This window comes from Salvelinus fontinalis, chromosome 7 (assembly GCF_029448725.1).
Source record: "Salvelinus fontinalis isolate EN_2023a chromosome 7, ASM2944872v1, whole genome shotgun sequence".
Taxonomy (NCBI): domain Eukaryota; kingdom Metazoa; phylum Chordata; class Actinopteri; order Salmoniformes; family Salmonidae; genus Salvelinus; species Salvelinus fontinalis.
Genome location: NC_074671.1, coordinates 18,309,208 through 18,332,000, shown reverse-complemented (window position 1 = coordinate 18,332,000; position 22,793 = coordinate 18,309,208). Strand labels below are relative to the sequence as shown.

Sequence of the window (22,793 nt, the reverse complement as noted above, 5' to 3'; positions counted from 1 at the left end):
TCACTACAGACCCTGGTTTGACTCCAGGCTGTATCACAACCAGCCATGATTGGGAGTCCTATAGAGCGGCGCACAATTGGCCCAGCGTCGTTAGGGTTTGGCTGGAGTAGGCCATCATTGTAAATAAGAATTTGTTCTTAACTGACTTGTATAGTTAAATAAATGTTAAAAAACATCTTGCAAATCACCAGCAGAGGGCCACCATTTTGAATCCATTTTCACGTTCACTCTGTCAGTAGTGCTTACAAATCAGGTCATAACTTTAAAACTAGCAAAAATCCCACACTGGAACTTTGATATGCCAGTAGAGTATATTATGTTCAACAATATATACAGTATCTTCAGAAAGTATTCAGACCCCTTAACTTTTCCCACATTTTGTTACGCCTTATTCCAAAATGGATTAAATAAATACAAATCCTCAGCAGTCTACACACAATTCCCCATAATGACAAAGAGAAAACAGGTTTTTAGAATGTTTGTAAATGTATTAAAATAAAAAATAAAAAATAACAGACGTAAGAATTCAGACCATTTGCTATGAGACTCGAAATTGAGCTCAGGTGCATCCTGTTTCCATTGATCATCCTTGAGATGTTTCTACAACTTGATTGGACATAATTTGGAAAGGTACACACGTGTCTATATAAAGGTCCCACAGTTGACAGTGCATGTCAGCGCAGTCCGTAGAGCTCCGAGACTTTTGTCGGAGGTATTTTGTCGAGGCACAGATCTGGGGAAGGGTACCAAAAAAATTCTGCAGCACTGAAGGTCCACCAAGAACACAGTAGCCTCCATCATTCTTAAATGGAAGAAGTTTGGAACCAGGACTCTTCTTTTATTTTTTATATAACCTTTATTTAACTAGGCATGTCAGTTATGAACAAATTCTTATTTACTTCCTAGAACTGGCCGCCCGACCAAACTGAGATATCAGGGGAGAAGGGCCTTGGTCAGGGAGGTGACCAAGGACCCGATGATCACTCTGACAGAGCTCCGGAGTTCCTCTGTGGAGCTGGGAGAACCTTCCAGAAGGACAACAATCTCTGCAGCACTCCACCAATAAGTCCTTTATGGTAGAGTGGCCAGACGGAAGCCACTCCTCAGTAAAAGACACATGACAGCCCGCTTGGAGTTTGCCAAAAGGTACCTAAAGACTCTCAGACCATGAGAAACAAGATTATCTGGTCTGATGAAACCAAGATTGAACTCTTTGGCCTGAATGCCAAGCGTCACATCTGGAAGAAACCTGGCACCATCCCTACGGTGAAGCATGGTGGTGGCAGCATCATGCATCATGCTGTTTTTCTGCAGCAGGGACTGGGAGACTAGTCAGGATCGAGGGAAAGATGAACGGATCAAAGTACAGAGTGATCGTTGATGAAAACCAACTCCAGAGCGCTCAGGACCTCAGACTGAGCCGAAGGTTCACCTTCCAGCAGGACAACAACCCTAAGCACACAGCCAAGACAACGCAGGAGTGGCTCGGGACAAGTCTCTGAATGTCCTCGAGCGGCCCAGCCAGAGCCCGGACTTGAACCCGATCAAACATCTCTGGAGAGACCTGAAAATAGCTGCGCAACAATGCTTCTCATCCAACCTGACAGAGGATCTGCAGAGAGGAATGGGAGAAACTCCCCAAATACAGGTGTGCCAAGCTTGTAGCATCCTACCCAAGAAGACTTGAGGCTGTTGAAGCCAAAAGGTGCTTCAACAAAGTACTGAGTAAAGGGTCTGAATACTTATGAAAATGTGATATTTCAGGTAGTTTTTTAAAAATACTTTAGCAAACATTTCTAAAAACCTGTTTTTGCTTTGTCATTATGGGGTATTGAGTGTAGATTGATGGGGGGAAAACTATGTAATTCATTTTTGAATAAGGCTGTAACGTAACAAAATGTGGAAAAGTCAATGGTCTGAATACTTTCCGTACCCACTGTATAATTTTGGGGGGACAAATCAAATGGTATCGTCAAAATTCCTACATTTATGGCAAAAAAGTTTTTGAAATCAAAATACTACTAGTACTCATATTACAGAGCAAGCTGTAAAGCTTCATATGACACCAATGCCTTATAGCACCTACAGATGAAACACTGGAGTCTTGAAGGAGGCCTGGGTAAGGGCAAAATTTTATAAATATGCCAACTTTGATCACTTATTTCTCAATTATGCTTTCAGATACAAATGTCAAATATATATGTCAACAAACCTTCCTCCAAAGTACTATTCTATGGATTACATTGTTTTTGTCTGGGTTTTCGTGAGTAATCACTCGCACGCAGGTTATAAAAATCATAAACTCCCTGGTGTTGCAAGTAGCACCGTGCCCAGACCACCGAGTCATTAAAACTGACCACATTATTAAATAATGCAAAAAATGTATGAAAGCCACTGGTTTACAACTAGCAAAGTATTGTGGAGTTGTAAGTAGCTAATGGAGTAGCAGCTCTAACTAGCAAATCAAAGCACAGACTAAGTAGTATGGTCATGTTGAATAGTGGGGGGTTGGCCAAGGGGTGTGTGTGTGTTAACCGCAGATCTCAAGATTAGCCGTGGATTTGCTTTCTTTCATTAGCTGAGCATCACCCCCTCCCTCCATCCCGCACTCTGATTGGTGGATCAAACGCTTGGGCAGCACTTTTTATGGCCTGCTAAAATGAACTGCAACAGATGGTGGGAACTGAGAAGAGGGAGAGGAGAGGAAGGATGAAAGAGGGATAGATGGAGGAAAGAAAGAGGGGGAGGAGAGACAGGAGGGGGAGGAGAGAAGAGATACCGATGCAGAGGGGAGTTGGAGAAACGAAAGAAGGCCAAGCGGAAAAAAAGGTGTGGGGAGAGGAGAGAGATTGCACAAGGGCCGTGCTAGGTTTCCAGATTTCTGTTGTGATGTTTCAGAGCAGGCAACTGGAGGAGAGTGTTGCACTTGTTTGGAGATTCCAACACACGCTCATGGAGAGAAAGTGCCGTGTGTTACAGGAGAGGAGTGTGTGTGCATGCGTGTAGATGGTGCGGGGAGGAGGGGCAGCAGTGGCTGCTGTTACTGCATCTGTTCCCAGCCATCACTCTCATTACAGCTTTGACCCCCCCATCCATAACCCACCATCCTACACACAGACACTACACTGCGTGTGTGTGTGTGTGTGTGTGGATGGAAAAGTCGCCACACTGTGCCAAAGAGCAGCAAACAAGAATGCCTCTCCACGCCTCTCCTCTCTTCTCCTGTCCTGTCCTATCCTGTCCTGTCCCCTCCCCTCATCTATCCTTGGGCCCCTCGCAGCTCGCACTCCCTTCCTCTCACAGACTCCTCCCACCTCCATTTGCTCTCCCTCTTCTTCCCTCTCTCTCCATCTTGTTTTGTCTGACTGCCTGGCTGGGTTCTTCCCTCCATCCTCTCTCACACTCGCTCTCTCGGTTGCCCTCCTTTTCTTCATTTTAACTCCTGTCAACTTCTGTAACTCTTTTTAACCTCAATCTGAACAACACATCTGTATTGGTTGTTACACTTTATTTGCAAAACTTTATAATCCTGTACAATTAATTACAAGGTGCTCATTTATATTACTTATATAGCCAGCTAAGTTCATGAAGTTGGATTGATTAATGGAAGTATTAGGCTATGCAATCAACTATTTCAATAGATTATTGGAAACTGTTGCCATTTTCTTTAGGTTTCAAGTCCTATGTGAAAATACTCTCAATCAATCAACATGCAGCAGCCAAAGACATTGATTTAAATATAGCAACCGCCACCACCATCCCCTTCCACACACAGTCAGTCAGCCACCAATCTGGCAACCGCATGAGTCAGCTGACAAGGTCAGAGGGGTGGTCGCACCACAGCCCTCCTGCTGGGCTAGAGGGGACACCGGTGTGAGGACAAAACGCTGGTGACAAATCACTTGTGACACGTTTACAGGTGTGTGCCTTTCCAAATCAATTGAATATACCACAGGTGGACTCCAATGAAGTTGTAGAAACATCTCAAGGATGATCAATGGAAACAGGATGCACCTGAGCTCATTTTAGAGTCTCATAGCAAAGGGTCTGAATACTTATGTAAAAAGGTTGTTCATTTTTAAATGTAATACATTTGCTAAAATTTCTAAAACCTGTTTTCGCTTTGTCATTATGGGATATTGTGTGTAGATCTGAGGATTTATTTATTTTTTTAATCCATTTTAGAATAAGGCTGTAACGTAAAAAAATCTAGAAAAAGTAAAGGGGTATGAATACTTTCCGAAGGCACTGTGTTTAAACCAGGGCTAACTTTGCATCACCTTGAGTAACTTTGCTACTTGTATTAGACTCAAACTACAACCATTGTTTAAGGCGCAATATGCAGAAATCGCCATTTCCTAATAGTTCGTCTAATTTCAGTTTATGTGACAAAACAAGCAATTTTAGTGTAGAGAATCATTGTACCATCTAAACAACTGAATATATATTTTCAATAACCCCAAATATTGTATTTTTAGCTGTTTGAAGCTGGTGTACAAAACCGGAAGTATAAGACGCAAAAACGAAACTTAAGAACGGGAAGAATAGAAATAGCACACAGAACAGATCTAGAGATTACCGCTTCTTAGACTTGCTTTCAATGAGAATGACAGATCTATAACTCACATTTCTATGTGAATTCGGTCAGGTCGCCAAAAAGTTACATATTGCAGCTTTATGTTCAATGAGTAATACATTAAATAGGGAAGTTGAGTCCTCTACCAGCAAGGCAGATAGAGAGACAATGAGCCCCGAGCCAAACTGCCAAAACTGACACATGCTCTTCAAAGCAAACATTGAGAATGGGGGGGGGGGGGTTGCTCTCACCCAGCACTAACAGAGCAGTGTTGTTTATAACCTGTTCACCTTTGGGTCCCTCGCGACGTTAGCACGCTAACTAGCTAGCGTTGTGTTAAATATGAGAGAGAGCGAGAGATGGAGAGAGAGGGAGGATGCAAGGATGCATTTTCAAAGCACTCCACTGGTGGCTACAGCCGGGTGTTGTGGGGAGTTGTCTTGCGTAGAAGAGTGTTTTTGTGTGAGTGTGCGTGCGCGTGTATGAGAGAGAGGGGCCGTCTTTATCAAGGCTGGCTTGTCAGTTCACAGACTGAGTTAGGTAGGGACTTGGGGGAAAATAGACAAGGGGAGAGGGAGGGAGAGATCCGATGACCACATGTTGGCTATTTATTACCCCCTCCTAACTGTCTCTCTCTTGACACCAAGAGAAGTCAACTTTCCCTCCTAATGGTCTCTCTCCTACTGACACCAAGAGAAGTCAACTTTCCCTCCTAACGGTCTTTTTATTTTTATTTCACCTTTATTTAACCAGGTAGGCCAGTTGAGAACAAGTTCTCATTTACAACTGCGACCTGGCCAAGATAAAGCAAAGCAGTGTGACAAAAACAACAGAGTTACGCATGGGATAAACAAACGTACAGTCAATAACACAATAGAAAAATCTGTATACATTGTGTGCAAATGAAGTAAGGAGGTAAGGCAATAAATAGGCCAATAGTGGTGAAGTAATTACAATTTAGCAATTTACACTGGAGTGATATATGTGCAGATGAGGATGTGCAAGTAGATATACTGGTGTGGAAAAGAGCAGAAAAACAAAAACAAATATGGGGATGAGGTAGGTAGTTGGTTGGATGGGCTATTTACAGATGGGCTGTGTACAGCTGCAGCGATCGGTAAGCTGCTCTGACAGCTGACGCTTAAAGTTAGAGCGAGAGATATAAGTCTCCAAATTCAGTGATTTTTGCAATTCGTTCCGGTCATTGGCAGCAGAGAACTGGAAGGAAAGGCGGCAAAAGTAGGTGTTGGCTTTGGGGATGACCAGTGAAATATACCTGCTGGAGCGCGTGACCAGTGAGCTGAGATAAGGCAGAGCTTTACTTAGCAAAGACTTATAGATGACCTGGAGCCAGTGGGCTTGGAGACGAATATGTAGCGAGGACCAGCCAACGAGAGCATACAGGTCGCAGTGGTGGGTAGTATATGGGGCTTTGGTGACAAAACGGATGGCACTGTGAGAGACTACTCAGCAAATTGGATGCAGAGTATTGGAGGCTATTTTGTAAATGACATTGCCGAAGTCAAGGATCGGTAGGATAGTTAGTTTTACGAGGGTATGTTTCGCAGCATGAGTGAAGGAGGCTTTGATGCGAAATAGGAAGCCGATTCTTGGTTTAACATGAGATTGGAGATGCTTAATGTCTGGAAGGAGAGTTTACAGTTTAGCCAGACACCTAGGTATTTATAGTTGTCCACATATTCTAAGTCAGAACTGTCAAGAGTAGTGAAGCCAGTCAGGTGGGCAGGTGCGGGCAGCAATTGGTTGAAGAGCATGCATTTCGTTTTACTAGCATTTAAGAGCAGTTGGAGGCCACGGAAGGAGTGTTTTATGGCGTTGAAGCTCATTTGGAGGTTTGTTAACACAGTGTCTAAAGAAGGGCAAGATGTATACAGAATGGTGTCGTCTGCGTAGAGGTGGATCAAAGAATCACCCAGGGCAAGAGCGACATCATTGATATATACAGAGAAAAGAGTCGGCCTGAGAATTGATCCCTGTGGCACCCCAATAGAGACTGCCAGAGGCGAGACAGTCATTAGAGAAACCAATGCTGTTGAATCTGCCGATAAGAATACAGTGATTGACAGAGTCGAAAGCCTTGGCCAGGTCGATGAAGACGGCTGCACAATACTGTATTTTATCGATGGCGGTTATGATATCGTTTAGGACCTTGAGCGTGGCTGAGGTGCACCCGTGACCAGCTCAGAAACCAGATTGCATAGCAAAGAAGGTACGGTGCGATTCAAAATGGTCGGTGATCTGTTTGTTCACTTGGCTTTAGAAGATTGTAGAAAGGCAGGGCAGGATGGATATAGGTCTGTAACAGTTTGGGTCTAGAGTGTCTCCCCCTTTGAAGAGGGGGATGACCCCGGCCGCTTTCCAATCTTTAGGAATCTCAGACGATACGAAAGAGAGGTTGAACAGACTAGTAATAGGGGTTGCAACAATGGCGGTGGATGAGTTTAGGAAAAGAGGGTCCAGATTGTCTAGCCCAGCTGATTTGTAGGGATCCAGATTTTGCTGCTCTTTCAGAACATCAGCTGTCTGGATTTGGGTGAAGGAGAAATGGGGGGGGGCTTGGGCCAGTTGCTGCGGGGGGTGCAGTGCTGTTGGCCGGGGGTGGGGTAGCCAGGTGGAAAGCATGGCCAGCCGTAGAGAAATGATTATTGAAATTCTCGATTATACATTTACATTTCCATTTTAGTCATTTAGCAGACGCTCTTATCCAGAGCGACTTACAGTAGAGTGCATACATTTTATTACATTTTACATACTGAGACAAGGATATCCCTACCGGCCAAACCCTCCCTAACCCGGACGACGCTATGCCAATTGTGCGTCGCCCCACGGACCTCCCGGTTGCGGCCGGCTGCGACAGAGCCTGGGCGCGAACCCAGAGATTCTGGTGGCGCAGCTAGCACTGTGATGCAGTGCCCTAGACCACTGCGCCACCCGGGAGATTATCGTGGATTTAACAGTGGTGACAGTGTTTCCTAGTCTCAGTGCAGTGGGCAGCTGGGAGGAGATACTCTTATTCTCCATGGACTTTACAGTGTCCCAAACCTTTTGGGAATTAGTGCAGCAGGATGCAAATTTCGGTTTGAAAAAGCTAGCCTTTGCTTTCCTAAATGAATGTGTGTATTGGTTCCTGACTTCCCTGAAAAGTTGCATATCGCGGGAACTATTCGAAGCTAGTGCAGTACGCCAAGGGCTAGATCTGTTCTTAGTTCAATTTTTTTGAAAGGGGCATTATTTAAGATGGTGAGGAAAGCACTTTTAAAGAACACCCAGGCATCCTCTACTGATGGGATGAGGTCAATATCCTTCCAGGATACCCAGGCAAGGTCGATTAGAAAGGCCTGCTCGCAGAAGTGTTTTAGGAAGCGTTTGACAGTGATGAGGGATGGTCGTTTGACCGCAGACCCATAACAGACGCAGGTCATGAGGCAGTAATCGCTGAGATCCTGGTTGAAAACAGCAGAGGTGTATTTAGAGGGAAAGTTGGTCAGGATGATATGTATGAGGTTGCCCATGTTTACGGATTTGGGGCTGTACCTGGTAGGTTCCTTGATCATTTGTGTGAGATTGAGGGTGTCTTTCTTAGATTGTAGGATGGCCGGGGTGTTAAGCATATCCCAATTTAGGTCACCTAGCAGTATGACCTCTGACGATAGATGGGGAGCAATCAATTCACATATGGTGCCCAGGGCACAGCTTGGAGCTGAGGGGGTCTATAACAAGCGGCAACAGTGAGGGACTTATTTCTGGAAAGATGGATCTTTAAAAGTAGAAGCTCGCACTGTTTCTGCATAGAACTGGATAGTATGACAGAACTCTGCAGGTTCTCTCTACAGTAGATTGCAATTCCTCCCCCTTTAGCAGTTCGGGCTTGACGGAAAATGTTGTAATTGGGGATGGAAATTTCAGAATTTTTGGTAGCCTTCCTAAGCCAGGATTCAGACATGGCTAGGACATCAGGGTTGGTGGAGTGTGCTAAAGCAGTGAATAAAGCAAACTTAGGGAGGAGGCTTCTGATGTTAACATGCATGAACCCAAGGCTTTCGATTGCAAAAGTAAAAAATGAGAGCGCCTGGGGACACACAGGGCCTGGGTTAACCTCTACATCACCAGAGGAACAGAGGAGGAGTAGGATGAGGGTACGGCTAAAGGCTATAAGAACTGGTCGTCTAGTGCTTTGGGAACAGAGAATAAAAGGAGCAGATTTCTGGGCGTGGTAGGATAGATTCAGGGCATAGTGTACAGACAAGGGTATGGTAGGGTGCGAGTACAGTGGAGGTAAACCTAGGCATTGAGTGATGATGAGAGAGGTTGCATCTCTGGAGGCGCCAGTTAAGCTAGGTGCGGTCTCCGCATGTGTGGGGGGTGGGACAAGGGGGCTATCTGAGGCATGTTGAGCAGGACTAGGGGCTCCGCAGTAAAATAAAACAATGAGAGCTGCCCTAAACAACAGTATACAAGGCATATTGACATTAGAGAAAGGTAAAAAGCAATCACAGGTGTTGATTGGGAGAGCTAAGACAACAACGGGTGAGACAACAACGGGTAAAGAGCTAGGACAACAACAACGGGTAAATGGCGATGAATGGGCAGGCAGAGATGATCAGTTAGCTACACACAGGGCCTGAGTTCGAGGCTGGGGCCGACAGAGAAACAAAATGAAGTACCGTGTTAATGTACAGTCCAGCAGGCATCAGCTGTGTAGCCGAGTGATCATAGGGTCCAATGAGCAGCAATAGATGAAACAGGGAGCCGTTTGGTAGTCGATGACTATGCTAGGCGAGCAGGAGACATGGCGTTCGGGAAGCTAGCGGGCCAAGCTATCAGATGAATCATCACCAACATCCATGACGCAAAGGCCGGTTAAGAGCACATCAGACGAATTACGTCAGCAGACCAGTTGTGATGGATCGGCGGGGCTCCGTGTCGACAAAGGGTCCAGGCCAATTGGCAAGAGAGGTATTGTAGTTGGTGTACTTTGTTTGCTAGCCGGGAGATGGGCCTAGCTTGAGGCCAGCTCGCTCTTCCTGACACCAAGAGAAGTTAACTTCCCCCCTCCTATCGGTCTCTCTCCTGATACCAAGAGAAGTGTTACAGCAGTGGGACCGGCTGGCCCAGCACTAACTAGCACAGATCACACAACACTCAACATGACTACAGATGCAAAAGCACCAGATAAAAACTCGCTACCAACTTACCACCACTCAATACAATATTTTACATGCCAAGAGAGACAGCAGACCAAAGTTGATTATTGTGGATTGTCTTTGTGTAGCCCTTTACACTTGTACCCGTATACGGGTTGAAAATGGCAGATTTGGACACTGATAAATACCTACAGTTGAAGTCGGAAGTTTACATACACTTAGGTTGGAGTCATTAAAACTAGTTTTTCAACCACTCCACACATTTCTTATTAACAAACAATAGTTTTGGCAAGTCGGTTAGGACATCTACTTTGTGCATGACAAGTAATTTTTCTAACAATTGTTTGCAGGCAGATTATTTCACTTATAATTCACTGTATCACAATTCCAGTGGGTCAGAAGTTTACAGACACTAAGATGACTGTGCCTTTAAGCAGCATGGAAAATTCCAGAAAATTATGTCATGGCTTTAGAAGCTTCTGATAGGTGGTGTACCTGTGGATGTATTTCAAGGCCTACCTTCAAACTCAGTGCCTTTTTGCTTGACATCATGGGAAAATCAAAAGAAATCAGCCAAGACCTTAGAAAAAAATTGTAGACCTCCACAAGTCTGCTTCATCCTTGGGAGCAATTTCCAAACGCCTGAAGGTACCACGTTCATCTGTACAAACAATAGTACGCAAGTATAAACACCATGGGACCACGTAACCGTCATACGGCTCAGGAAGGAGACGTGCTCTGTCTCCTAGAGATATCCGTACTTGGTGCAAAAAGTGCAAATCAATCCCAGAACAGCAGCAAAGGACCTTGTGAAGATGCTGGAGGAAACAGGTACAAAAGTATCTATATCCACAGTAAAATGAGTCCTATATCGACATAACCTGAAAGGCCGCTCAGACTACGGTTTGCAACTGCACGTGGGGACAAAGATCGTACTTTTTGGAGAAATGTCCTCTGGTCTGATGAAACAAAAATGTAACTGTTTGGTCATAATGACCATCGTTATGTTTGGAGGAAAAAGGGGGAGGCTTGCAAGCCGAAGAACACCATCCCAACCGTATGGGGTAGCAGCATCATGTTGTGGGGGTGCTTTGCTGTAGGATGGACTGGTGAACTTCACAAAATAGATGACAACATGATGATGGAAAATGATGTGGATATATTGAAGTAACCTCTCAAGACATCAGTCAGGAAGTTAAAGCTTGGTCGCAAATGGGTCTTCCAAATGGACAATGACCCCAAGCATACTTCCAAAGTTGTGGCAAAATGGCCTAAGGACAACAAAGTCAAGGTATTGGAGTGGCCATCACAAAGCCCTGACCTCAACCCCATAGAACATTTGTGGGCAGAACTTAAAAAGCATGTGCGAGCAAGGAGACCTACAAACCTGACTCAATTACACCAGCTCTGTCAGGAGGAATGGGACAAAATCTACCCAACTTATTGTGGGAAGCTTGTGGAAGGCTACCCGAAACGTTTGACCCAAGTTAAACAATTTAAAGGCAATGTTACCAAATACTAATTGAGTGTGTGTAAACTTCTGACCCACTGGGAATGTGATGAAAGAAATAAAAGGTGAAATAAAATCATTCTCTCTACCATTATTCTGACATTTCACATTCGTAAAATAAAGTGGTGATCCTAACTGACCTAAGACAGGGAATTTGTACTAGGATTAAATGTCAGGAATTGTGAAAAACTGAGTTTAAATGTATTTGGCTAAGGTGTATGTAAACTTCAACTGTACATTGGAACGCAGTGGCTGTACAGTAACATGCTATACATGACATCAGAGCTCAGGCTCTGCGGATCACAGCTCTGTATGGGTTTTGACAGACAGCCATTCTGAACTTGAGCACCACTCGTGACAAAAAGTGCCCCCCCTCCCGCTAATTGGGCAAGTGTTGCCATTTTTTTGTTGTCTGAGTGAGGGATTTGCTGTTAATTACAAGAACTCAATGTATTTGGAAAGATGAGACGTTGAATATTATAATAAATACAGCTTTGATGGCATACAAGCATGCCAAATCAGTCCATTTAAATAAATGCATTAAATCTATGGATTTCACATGACTAGGAATATAGATATGCATCTCTTGGTCACAGATACACGCCCCCCCCCCCCCCCAAAAAAAATGGGCCTCAGGATCTCGTCGCGGTATTTTTGTGCATTCAAATTGCCATCGATAAAATGCAATTGTGCTCATTGTCCGTAGCTTATGCCTGCTCATACCATAACCCCACCACCTCCATGGGGCACTCTGTTCACAATGTTGACATCAGTAAACCGCTTGCTCACACAACGCCATACACGTGGTTTACGGTTGTGAGGCCGGTTGGATGTATTGTCAAATTCTCTAAAACCGACATTGGACGCGGCTTATGGTAAAGAAATTAATATTAAATTATCTGGCATGATTATTAAATTACCTGTGTAATGATCATGCTGTTTAAACAGCTTCTTGATATGCCACACCTGTCAGGTGGATGGATTGTCTTGGCAAAGGATAAATGCTCACTAACTGGAATATAAACACATTTGTGCAGAAAATGTGCGAAATTAGCTTTTTGTGCAAATAGAATCTTTTATTTCAGCTCGTAAAACATGGGACCAACACTTTACATGCTGCATTTATATTTGTGTTCAGTGTAGTTAACCAATAGCTACCAGGACTATGTGCATTGACTCTCTTCGCACTAACTCTTTTGACTCATCACATACGCTGCTGCTACTAATCCTGTTGCCTAGTCAGTTTATCCATGCCTGTATGTACATATCTACCTCAATCACCTCGTACCCATGCACATCGACTCGCTGGTACCCCGTGATGCCCAAGTCATTGTTACTCATTGTGTATTTATTCCTCGTGTTATTTTTCTATTCTTTCTCTTTTTTGCTTTCTGCATTGTTGGGAAGGGCCCAACAAGCATTTCCCTGCAAGTAAGCATTTCCCTGTTCGTCTACACTTGTTGTTTACGCATGTGACAAATACAATTTGATAGGATTTTTTTTCTCTACGTGTAATAATGCATATGCTTTTCAAAATTCTTCTGTAAGAAACATTTCAATTTAGCCATATCCATATAGTGCCTTCAGAAAGTATTCATACCCCTTGACTCATTCCACATTTTGTTGTGTTACAGCCTGAACTCAAAATTGATCAAATCTATTTTTTTGCTCACAAATCTACACAAAATACACATTAATGACAAAATGAAAACATTTTTTAGAAATGTTTGCAAATTTGTGGCAGTGTAACAGTATAACTTTAAACCGTCCCCTCGCCCCAACACGGGCGCGAACCAGGGACCCTCTGTACACATCAACAACTGACACCCACGAAGCGTCGTTACCCATCGCGCCACAAAAGCCGCGGCCCTTGCAGAGCAAGGGGCAACACTACTAATAGGTTTCAGAGCAAGTGGCGTAACTGATTGAAACGCTACTAGCGCGTACCCGCTAACTAGCTAGCCATTTCACATCCGTTACAGCAGCATCATGCTATGGGGCAGGGAAAGGGAGACTGATAAGGATCTGCTTTAGAGCGCAAACGTCCTTAGACTGGGGGCAAAGATTTACGTTCCAACAGGACAATGACCCCAAGCATACAACCAAAGCAACGCTTGAATGGCTTCATAACAAGAATGTGAAAGTTTTTGCTAGAGTGGCCCAGCCAAACCACAGACTTCAATCCCATTGAAAATCTGTGGAAGACTTGAAGATTGCTGTTCACCGCTGCTCCCCATCTAATTTAACTTCTTGACGCTAGGGGTCAGATATATATATATATTTTTTTTTTAAATAACTTTCCCAAGGTAAACAGACTATTTCTCAGATCCAGATCGTAGAATATGCATATAATTTACAGATTAGGATAGAAAACACTCCGAAGTTTCTAAAACTGTCAAACTATTGTCTGTGAGTATAACAAAACTTATTTTGCAGGCGAAAACCTGAGGAAATCTAACCCGGAAGTGATTTTTTATATTTTTTATCTGTGTTTCATTTCCCGTCTGGCTTCCTTAGGCTGTGACCAGGCTTTAGACATAGTTTCAGACTTTTATTTTGAAAAATGAGCGAGATTTTTCAAAACTAGTCAGGTGTCCTTTGATTAGTTCCTGCGCGCGAGAGGGGTAGCTCTCCATTTTCTTTCTCTCTTTTATTGAATAGGTTACGGTCTGGTTGAAATATTATCGATTATGTATGTTAAAAACAACCTGAGGATTGATTATAAAAAACATTTGACATGTTTCTACGAACATTACGGATACTTTTTGGAATTTTCGTCGAACGGAACGAGGCTGTAGTTTTCTGAACATAACGCGCAACACAAATGGCGTTTTTTTGTTATAATATTTATTGAAAAAAATAACATTTATTGTGTAGCTGGGAGTCTCGTGAGTGCAAACATCCAAATATTATCAAAGGTAAGCGATTCATTTTATTGCTTTTCTGACTTTCGTGACCATGCTAATTTGGGGCTAACTGTTCTAGCATTGATTGATACACTCACAAAAGCTTGGATTGCTTTCGCTGTAAAGCATATTTTCAGAATCTGACACGATAGGTGGATTAACAACAAGCTAAACTGTGTTTTGGTATATTTCACTTGTGATTGCATGATTATAAATATTTTTTGTAATATTTTGCGCCCTGCAATTCAGCGGTTGTTTAGGAAAATGGTCCCGCTAAAGGGATCCGTAGCACAGAGAGGTTAACAGAGCTTGAGAAAATCTGCAAGGATGAAGGGAGAAAATCCCTAAATCCAGATGTGCAAAGCTGATATACATACCCAAGATGACTCAAAGCTGTAATCGGGGGCTTCTACAAAGTATTGGCTCGGGTTTAAATGAAATATTTTTGTATTTTATTTTCTATAAAATGTTCAAAAACATATTTTCACTGTCATTATTGGGGTATCGTGTGTAGATGGGTGTTTTTTTTAATTAATTTAGAATGCGGGCTGTAACAACAAAATGTGGAATAAGTCAAGAGGTATGAATACTTTCTGAAGGCACTATAGGCCAATTCCCACAAGTGTAAGGTTTAAGAAATGCAATAGCCTAATCCAAGTTAATCTAGGGTCGTTGATGGAAAACGCAGAGTAGAATAGCCTTTCGGCCAATACATAGCAGCATAGTTTTGTGTGTTTGTGAGTGATAGAACAGTAAAGTACAGTTGGTCCTGTCTGGCCTGCCTGTGATGATGTGACTGACTGACTGACTGACTGACTGACTGACTGACTGGCTGGCTGGCTGGCTGGCTGGCTGGCTGGCTGGCTGGCGTTTAGACAAAGTGGCAGAGCATGACACTCTACTCGATCACAACAGGAAGCACAGACTCGCCAAGTCACAGTATTCTACTTCCCTCTTTCTCTCTGCACGTGTGTGTGGTGGCTGTGTCTGACTGATGGGGAGCATTCTCTCTCTCCCCCTTCTCACTGGCCAGCTTCTTGTGAGTTTTTAGAGGACCACCCCTCCCCCTCTCTTGTTTCTCTCCTCCTCCGGTTCCTCCTTCAGCTCACACTCAGCTGCCATTACCCATCCTCCCTCCCTCTCCTTCCCCTCCCTCATACTACCCTGCCCTGACATGTTGCATGCACACACACACACAACCTACACACACACACACACACACACACACACACAGCCTACACACAGCCTACACACACACAACCTACACACTGAAATGCAACAGGTAGTGCCAACTCAAATGCAACACAGATGCAACAGGTAGAGAAAATTCACACACACTTTTAACCACACACACCACATCCAGCTACCATGCCTCTAGTTCTGTGCTCTTCCACCCCCTCTCACAGAGCAAAGGTCAGGGTGTCGGTGCAGTACAATGTTTACAGAGGCAAGGAGGGGGAGGCATACAGGAACGGACAGAGCCTCTTCTCTGTTTCCTCTTCCTCTCAATCATCCTGTTTTTCCCCTTCCCCTCCATCGTCTCCCTTTCTCACTCTGGCCGTCTCTCTCCATCCCTCTTTCAGTCGCTTCCTCCTCCTTTTATAATAGGCTAAGGCTATACCTATGGTAAATGCTGAACACGCGTTAGGCTATATGGCTGTGTTCAGGGATTTGAATATATTTTTGCAGTTTTTCCCAAATGGTTTGACAGTGCGCAAGTATCTATCTTCCCATGTGTTCAGGTCAATACACACACACACACTGCAAAGTTAATTCAACAAAACAGGACATTTGTTTCTCTGCTAAAGTGAAAGTTCTTGGCTCAGTATCAGCAGCAGCATGTCACAACAGAGTCAGTTGCTAGGCAGAGAGAAGTGAGTTACCACATCCCACGGTGACAAATGAGAGTTAGGATAATCTCTCCTAAACAAACCGCTAACATAACCGGATGCAATCCTCTCCTTGGACTAATAAAGGAGACGTGTACACAACCACACACCGACATCTAGACCTACATAAGGCTACCAATAGTCACGCACATACCCACAAATAGTTTAAACTTGATCTGATACGCCATGCAGATAGCATCAGTAATGTGGAAGCTCCACTCGCTTGCATTCCTCTCACAGATCTGGGCTCTGGTGTGAAGAAGACAGGAGGAGGGAGGGGATGGGAGAGAGGAAGAGATGGGAGGGGTGTGTTTCAACCAACCACGGAACAACGTGGCCACGGAAAATGTCTGTCGAGACCCACAGCCCAGCCAAATATATATTTTCCTGCCCTCTCAGTATCTCCTCTCTTCCCTCTCCTCTCCCCTCTTATTTCCTCTCACTATCTCCTCTCCCCTCTTATTTCCTCTCACTATCTCCGTCTCTCCCTCCGTCCTTCCTCTCGCTCGTCCTCTCTCATCCGTCTCTCCTCCTCCCCTCCCCCTGTCCGTCCTCTCCCGACCCCCGTCTGTCCGTCCCTCCCATCCTCTCATCCCTGCGTCCGTCCGTCCCTCCCGTCCTCTCATCCCTGCGTCCGTCCTTTCCTCCCCACGTCCGTCTGTCCGACACCCCCGTCTGTCTCTCTCCCCATCTGTCCTGTCTGTCTATCCTCTCTTCCCGTCTGTCCTGTCTGTCTATCCTCTCTCCCCCCCGTCTGTCTGTCCTCTCTCCCCCCGTCTGTCTGTCCTCTCTCTCCCCGTCTGTCTGTCCTCTCTCTCCCCGTCTGTCTGTCCGTCCTCTCTCCTCTCTCCCCGTCTGTCTGTCCGTCCTCTCTCCTCTCCCTCCCCGTCTGTCTGTCCGTCCTCTCTCCTCTCCCTCCCCGTCTGTCTGTCCGTCCTCTCTCCTCTCTCCCCCCCGTCTGTCTCTCCTCTCTCCCCCCCGTCTGTCTCTCCTCTCTCCCCCCGTCTGTCTCTCCTCTCTCCCCCCCGTCTGTCTCTCCTCCCCGTCTGTCTGTCTCTCCTCCCCGTCTGTCTGTCTCTCCTCCCCGTCTGTCTGTCTCTCCTCCCCGTCTGTCTGTCTCTCCTCCCCGTCTGTCTGTCTCTCCTCCCCGTCTGTCTGTCTCTCCTCCCCGTCTGTCTGTCTCTCCTCCCCGTCTGTCTGTCTCTCCTCCCCGTCTGTCTGTCTCTCCTCCCCGTCTGTCTGTCTCTCTCCTCTCACCCCCCCAGTCTGTCCGTCCTCTCTCCTCTCTCCCCGTCTGTCTGTCCTATCTCCTCTCCCTCCCCGTCTGTCTGTCCTATCTCCTCTCCCTCCCCGTCTGTCTGTCTGTCCTATCTCCTCTCCCTCCCCGTCTGTCTGTCTGTCCGTCTCTCCTCTCCCTCCACGTCTGTCTGTCTGTCCGTCTCTCCTCTCTCTCCCCGTCTGTCCGTCTCTCCTCTCTCTCCCCGTCTGTCCGTCTCTCGTCTTCCCCCCCCCCGTCTGTCTGTCTCTCCTCCCCGTCTGTCTGTCTCTCCTCCCCGTCTGTCTGTCTCTCCTCCCCGTCTGTCTGTCTCTCCTCCCCGTCTGTCTGTCTCTCCTCCCCGTCTGTCTGTCTCTCCTCCCCGTCTGTCTGTCTCTCCTCCCCGTCTGTCTGTCTCTCCTCCCCGTCTGTCTGTCTCTCCTCCCCGTCTGTCTGTCTCTCCTCCCCGTCTGTCTGTCTCTCCTCTCACCCCCCCAGTCTGTCCGTCCTCTCTCCCCCCGTCTGTCCAGCTCTCTCCCCCCCAGCCTGTCCAGCTCTCTCCCCCCCAGCCTGTCCAGCTCTCTCCCCCCCAGCCTGTCCAGCTCTCTCCCCCCCAGCCTGTCCGTACGTCCTCTCTCCCCCCCAGTCTGTCCGTACGTCCTCTCTCCCCCCCAGTCTGTCCGTACGTCCTCTCTCCCCCCCAGTCTGTCCGTACGTCCTCTCTCCCCCCCAGTCTGTCCGTACGTCCTCTCTCCCCCCCAGTCTGTCCGTACGTCCTCTCTCCCCCCGTCTGTCCCTCTGTCTCCCTTCTCTCTCCCCCCGTCTGTCCCTCTGTCTCCCTTCTCTCTCCCCCTGTCTGTCCATCTGTCTCCCTTCTCTCTCCCCCGTCTGTCCATCTGTCTGTCTTCTCCCCCCCGTCTGTCCGTCCTCTCCCCCCCCGTCTGTCCGTCCGTCCTCCCCCCGTCTGTCCGTCCGTCCTCCCCCCGTCTGTCCGTCCGTATCCCTTCCCCCGTCTGTCCGTCTCCCTTCCCCCGTCTGTCTGTCCGTCCGTCCGTCTCCCTTCCCCCGTCTGTCCGTCCTCCCCCGTCTGTCCGTCCGTCCTCCCCCGTCTGTCCGTCCGTCCTCCCCCGTCTGTCCGTCCGTCCTCTCCCACCCGTCTGTCCGTCCGTCCTCTCCCCCCCGTCTGTCCGTCCGTCCTCTCCCCCCCGTCTGTCCGTCCGTCCGTATCCCTTCCCCCGTCTGTCCGTCTCCCTTCCCCCGTCTGTCCGTCCGCCTCCCTTCCCCCGTCCGTCCGTCCGTCCTCTCTCCCCCCCCCCCCCCAGCCTGTCCGTACGTCCTCCCCCCCCAGCCTGTCCGTACGTACGTCCTCTCCCCCAGCCTGTCCGTACGTACGTCCTCTCCCCCAGCCTGTCCGTACGTACGTCCTCTCCCCCAGCCTGTCCGTACGTACGTCCTCTCCCCCAGCCTGTCCGTACGTACGTCCCCCCCCCCCCCAACCCCACCCAGCCTGTACGGACGTCTCTCCCCCCCCCCAGCCTGTCGCCTGTCCGTAAGTCCTCTCCCCCCAGCCTGTCCGTACGTCCTCCCCCCCCCCCGAGCCTGTCCGTCCTCCCCCCCCAGCCTGTCCGTACGTACGTCCTCTCCCCCAGCCTGTCCGTACGTACGTCCTCTCCCCCAGCCTGTCCGTACGTACGTCCTCTCCCCCAGCCTGTCCGTACGTACGTCCTCTCCCCCAGCCTGTCCGTACGTACGTCCCCCCCCCCCCCCCCACCCCACCCAGCCTGTCCATACGTCTCTCCCCCCCCCCAGCCTGTCGCCTGTCCGTAAGTCCTCTCCCCCCAGCCTGTCCGTACGTCCTCTCTCTCCCCCCCCCCCCAGCCTGTCCGTACGTCCTCCCCCCCCCCCGAGCCTGACCGTACGCCCCCCCCAGCCTGTCCGTACGTCCTCTCCCCCCCCCCCCCAGCCTGTCCGTACGTCCCCCCCCCCCAGCCTGTCCGTACGTACGTCCTCTCCCCCAGCCTGTCCGTACTGCGTCCCCCCCCACCCCCCACCCAGCCTGTCCGTACGTCTCCCCCCCCAGCCTGTCCGTACGTCCTCTCTCCCCCCCCACTAAGCCTGTCCGTACGTCCTCTCTCCCCCCCTCCCCCAGCCTGTCCGTACGTCCTCTCTCTCCCCCTCCCCCAGCCTGTCCGTACATCCTCTCCCCCCAGCCTGTCCGTACGTCCTCTCCCCCCCCCCCCCCCCCCAGCCTGTCCGTACGTCCTCTCCCCCAGCCTGTCCGTACGTCCTCTCCCCCCCCCCCCCCCCCAGCCTGTCCGTACGTCCCCTCCCCCCCCCAGCCTGTCCGTACGTCCCCTCCCCAGCCTGTCCGTACGTACGTCCTCTCCCCCCAGCCTGTCCGTACGTACGTCCTCTCCCCCCTCCAGCCTGTCCGTACGCCCCCCCCAGCCTGTCCGTACGTCCTCTCCCCCAGCCTGTCCGTACGTCCTCTCCCCCCCCCCCCCAGCCTGTCCGTACTGCGTCCCCCCCCACCCAGCCTGTCCGTACGTCTCCCCCCCCAGCCTGTCCGTACGTCCCCCCCCCCCCGCTAAGCCTGTCCGTACGTCCTCTCTCCCCCCCTCCCCCAGCCTGTCCGTACGTCCTCTCTCTCCCCCTCCCCCAGCCTGTCCGTACATCCTCTCCCCCCAGCCTGTCCGTACGTACGTCCTCTCCCCCCTCCAGCCTGTCCGTACGCCCCCCCCCCAGCCTGTCCGTACGTCCTCTCCCCCCAGCCTGTCCGTACGTCCTCTCCCCCCAGCCTGTCCGTACGTACGTCCTCTCCCCCAGCCTGTCCGTACTGCGTCCCCCCCCACCCCCCACCCGTACGTCTCCCCCCCCAGCCTGTCCGTACGTCCCCCCCGCTAAGCCTGTCCGTACGTCCTCTCTCCCCCCCTCCCCCAGCCTGTCCGTACGTCCTCTCTCTCCCCCTCCCCCAGCCTGTCCGTACATCCTCTCCCCCCAGCCTGTCCGTACGTACGTCCTCTCCCCCCTCCAGCCTGTCCGTACGCCCCCCCCCCCCAGCCTGTCCGTACGTCCTCTCCCCCCAGCCTGTCCGTACGTCCTCTCCCCCCAGCCTGTCCGTACGTACGTCCTCTCCCCCAGCCTGTCCGTACTGCGTCCCCCCCCACCCCCCACCCAGCCTGTCCGTACGTCTCCCCCTCCAGCCTGTCCGTACGTCCTCTCCCCCAGCCTGTCCGCACGTCCTCTCCCCCAGCCTGTCCGTACGCCCCCCCCCAGCCTGTCCGTACGTCCCCTCCCCCCCCAGCCTGTCCGTACGTACGTCCTCTCCCCCAGCCTGTCCGTACGTACGTCCTCCCCCCCCCCACCCAGCCTGTCCGTGCGTCTGTCCGTACGTTCTCCCCCCCCCCCCAGCCTGTCCGTACGTCCCCCCCCCCCCAGCCTGTCCGTACGTCCCCCCCCCCCCCCCAGCCTGTCCGTACGTCCCCCTCTCCCCCCCAGCCTGTCCGTACGTCCTCTCTCCCCCCCAGCCTGTCCGTACGTCCTCTCTCCCCCCCAGCCTGTCCGTACGTCCTCTCTCCCCCCCAGCCTGTCCGTACGTCCTCTCTCCCCCCCAGCCTGTCCGTACGTCCTCTCTCCCCCCCAGCCTGTCCGTACGTCCTCTCTCCCCCCCAGCCTGTCCGTACGTCCCCCCCCCCCCCCCCAGCCTGTCCGTACGTCCTCTCTCTCCCCCAGCCTCAGCCTGTCCGTACGTCCTCTCTCCCCCCCAACCTGTCCGTACGTCCTCTCTCCCCCGTCTGTCCATCTGTCTGTCCTTTCTCCCCCATCTGTCTGTCCCCTTCTCCCCTCCCTCCTGTCTCCCCTCCCTCCCCCTCTGTCTATCCCCGCCTGCCCGTCTGTCTCCACACACAAAACAAAAACAGCCACAGTTCATGCATCAAGACACAGAATAACAGTATACACATACTTTCACCCACACATTACTCAAGGAGGTAGTCACCGAGTTCAATGAGGTGCTCATCTTGATACCATCACTTTATACTAATAGTCTCAATTCTTATTAAAATAAACGATTGTAATACTGTGTAGATTTCTAGGACTTTGTTCATTTCTCTCTTTCGCCCCTCCTCTCCTCAGTATGAATGTGATTGAAACAACTACCCCGTAACTACCAGACAGACATGATGCATGCTGGGACCCAAACATGTTCTTACTGGATACAAGACTTCCTCTAGAACACACTTTACACAAGCTCTCACCCGAACTAGGGGCAGGCAGACTGTACCAAAGTACAATAAGTATAGGAACACCATTAATTAATCAGTGTAAAGATGGGATGGACAAACCCAGGATTTTGTCTAAACCCAGGGTTTTGACATCAATAATTAATTTACAGGACACATTTACAATTAAATGATTTAGAAATGTTGCGGCTGCATATAATATGTAAATTAAATCATGGCAGTAGCCTATATTCAGGTCTAAATATGACACCTAACAGAACTGAGAGAATGGTAGAACATGAAAAAAATCAGAGCATACTCAAATGGTTCAGTCCTGACTCCATCATCCAAGGGTCGACCCAACAATCAGAGGGGTGAGGGAGGTGGGAATACCATACTGCCGACAAGGCAAAGAGCGGTGACTCAAAGTGTGTAATCTGTGTGACTTACCTACACACATGTTGGAGGTGGGATGTGTGAGACAAAATAATTGAGGAAAAAGGACTCCTCTTAACAAAAGCACAGCCAGATAAAGAGAGGGTAGAGATGACAGCATGCCATGCACATAGCGCAGAGCCTGGAAAATGACTTGAGTGCTAGCCACAGTGAGTATCCGTGTGCTCTACGCACACACCAAAACTACTGGAAGAAAACAATGACACGATTTCATCTAAAATTGGTATTGAAGCAAAATTTGTCTTTAGAATGACTAACTTGTACTGTTCTCCACCTACGTCTATAGAAAGCAACTGATGAACACTCAAAAAAAGCACACGAATGGAAGAACATATGAAAATGTGAAAAAGGATACGGATGACGAATGAATAAAGAAGGAAATAAAGTAGACATGCTGAGTGAAGCTTAAAGCACAGCCTTCAGTATATGGGGAGTTTACAGTATTGAGTGGTGGGATGGAGGGAAGAGAGAGCCTTATAGTTACCCGTCGAGAGACCAGGGCAAAAACGCGTCTGGGCTCGGAGCTCAGGGCCTGGGTGGGAGACCACGGCCTGCCTGCCCACCTCGAGTGTCAGCACCCCACTGCTCACACTGCAGGGAGAGCACAGAGACCGCCGTCAATACACACAATCATGTCGTCCGCATGCACACACGCACGCACACACACACACACACACACACACACACACACACAACAGCAGCCTTCTCATCTTAGACCAGAGCAGCATGCAATGACAGATTCTGTGTGTGTGTGTGTGTGTGTGTGTCTGTGTGAGACACTCGGATGTAGTAGACTGATTTCTTGCCTTGTTAAGC

General features: G+C 48.9%; 1 protein-coding gene across 3 annotated transcripts in view; it reads right to left on the bottom strand.

Moving 5' to 3' along the window:
• LOC129859147 (ras-responsive element-binding protein 1-like) overlaps positions 1-22,793 on the bottom strand; it is a 77,138-nt gene that overhangs the window by 27,111 nt on the left and 27,234 nt on the right. The window contains exon 2 of one of the 3 annotated variants that reach the window (XM_055928547.1): positions 22,462-22,568. The exons of the other annotated variants lie outside the window; for them this stretch is intronic. The gene's annotated coding sequence lies outside the window, so the exon portion shown is untranslated. The remainder of the gene's footprint in view (positions 1-22,461; positions 22,569-22,793) is intronic. 3 annotated transcript variants of the gene reach the window in all.